The sequence below is a fragment of the Dipodomys spectabilis genome, unplaced genomic scaffold (genome assembly GCF_019054845.1).
Source record: "Dipodomys spectabilis isolate Male_0828 unplaced genomic scaffold, ASM1905484v1 ptg000069l, whole genome shotgun sequence".
Classification (NCBI taxonomy): Eukaryota; Metazoa; Chordata; class Mammalia; order Rodentia; family Heteromyidae; genus Dipodomys; species Dipodomys spectabilis.
Window position 1 is genome coordinate 22,982,272 of NW_024870746.1, and position 2,360 is coordinate 22,984,631.

The following is a 2,360-nucleotide window of genomic DNA, read 5'->3' on the forward strand; positions in this document are numbered from 1 at the left end:
ACCACTGTGGGCATCCCTTAGTGAGACTCTTTCTGCACTTGCCTTACTGAAGCTATATTGACTCAGTGTAATACACTGCCTGAACTTTGGGAGCTGAGCATGCCCTGGCAATAAGTAGGCTATAGAATATGTGTACATTGCCTAAAGAGGGTATAGAGGATTGTATCCATTTCTGAAGGGTTATTGAGAAAAATGGACCAGGAACCTGTCTGGGGGCAGTCTTTAACTCCAGCAGCACACAATTGGCTATAATGAAACTCATGGATAGTAATACAAGAAGCCAGAAGAATAAAATGCACTGGGTTCCTAAGTCCTTGCTGATCTTCTTTAGAGAAACACATTTGGGCTATCGAAGTTGGAAGAGCTGTAGAAGATAATTGAATATAAGGAATTTAGTTCCAGCAGTTTACTGGTTTATGGATTGGTCTAATAGTGAGTATATTGCAGGACCACTCTTATTAAGGCAACAATTCTTAACTGTCCCCACTGTGGGTGCATGCAATAGGATTGTGTGGATCACACAGTATGATTCCTTTCAAACTATTTGCTTAATCCTTTTTAATCTTGCCTTAGTCCTTCTACTGGTGTGGGCCCCACAGTCGAGTTGGCCTTTGCCCTAAAGCTATGTGGCAGAATGACTTTCTAATTCCAAATGCTTGTCAATTTTCTTGTCTTACTTTTGGGAGATGAGAACCAGTTTCTCTTTCCTATCCTAACCAGTCTGAACATTAGGAGCTGCCTGTATTCTTCGGTTTAATTTGCTGTACACACTGGCCAGTTATATTTGGAATTTACCAATATGAATAGCAACCATTTGTACTATTAACATTCTAGCAATAAACCTCTTTCCTAAGAGACACGAATGTAATAGTACATTTCTAACTCAGGTAAGAATGACACATTTTATGACTGTACAGTATGTGTTGTCATTTCCTCAGTTTCCCGTAATGGAGCAGAACTCCAACCTGAAGCATAATGTCTGTCTTAGTTTTTCTCTGATGTTAACAACTACAAAATACCAGGGCCTTTTGAAAACAAATGCTTGGAGAACAGTGGAAGAGGTGGCATTAAGGTGCATTGTACTCACAGTTTGACTTTTTGAGTTGAAACTCTTTGACAACTACTTAAAACAAAACAAAAAACTGTTTTCTTCTTTTTAATCTCTTTTTCAACAAGCATTTGAAGTTAGGAGCTAAGATTGGCTATAGGTTTCAAGTGTAGAATGTTTTTTGTGGTTTCCTTTATAGAATGATTTCGTTGTATTAAATTATTTCATTGGATTAAATTATCTCCAAATAGTTCATGGTTTTGGATGCCGTTGGAAATACAGTTGTTGTAACATTCATTGCTGGTGTATAAAAGTACACTTATTCACATATTGTCATTGTACCTTGGACTTTAAATTCAGTTATTAGTCCTAGTAGATCTCTAAGGCTATGTCCATGATCAGTCATGGGCCAATAAGACAACTCTAACTGTACTCTTCCAACTCATTGCTTTTATTTAATTGCCTGATTGCAGTGGCCAAAACTTCTAACAAAATATTAAAGTGAAGGTTCAGAACGGATATTTATGATTTGTTTGCTATCTTAGGTAAGAAGTATTGGCATTTTCACCATTGAGTTTGATGAAAGGTGCATTTAATTAAATTTTCTTTAATGGTTTACTCCAATGCCTGCACATAGTGGAAACTGAGGTTTTTCTGAATATCTGAATCAGGACAGGCCCAGGTGGTTACAGGATAGGTAGAGCAGGCCCTCATATTTAACAAATGAAAGAGTAAGTAGGTATGTGCCTATTCCTAGAATTTTTAGGAGAGATTAAAGAATTTATTAATATTAGAAACTATTAGAAAAGATTAGAAACTAATATTAGAAACGTGCTCATTGTGATGACTGTGGTGAGATCGAAACATTTCCTTGTTATTAGAAATACATTGAGGTATTCATAGTGAAATGTCACGAAACATATGGAATTTGCGTTAAAGAACTTTACCATCAAGAAGAAACATCCATTGGCAACATCATTGCTATCAATCAATATAACAAGATCATCATTGCTAACCTAATTATGTATATGTTCCAATCTGGTCTAAAATGTAATTGGCAAACTACAATATACGGAGAAATTAGAAATGAATGTGATTGCCATTTGGGAAAGCAATGATACTGTTAATGCTTCAATAGGAGAGGATATGACATGCCTAAGTATAATATAGTTTAATTTAAAAGTAAAATTAATTCATATGAGGACAAAGGATATCATCCTGAACTACTTAGAAGAGGCAAGAAGGGAACCTCAGATAGGGAAATAAAATATTTGCATTTAAGAAAATAAGTGTCCAGTACAACATGAGACCG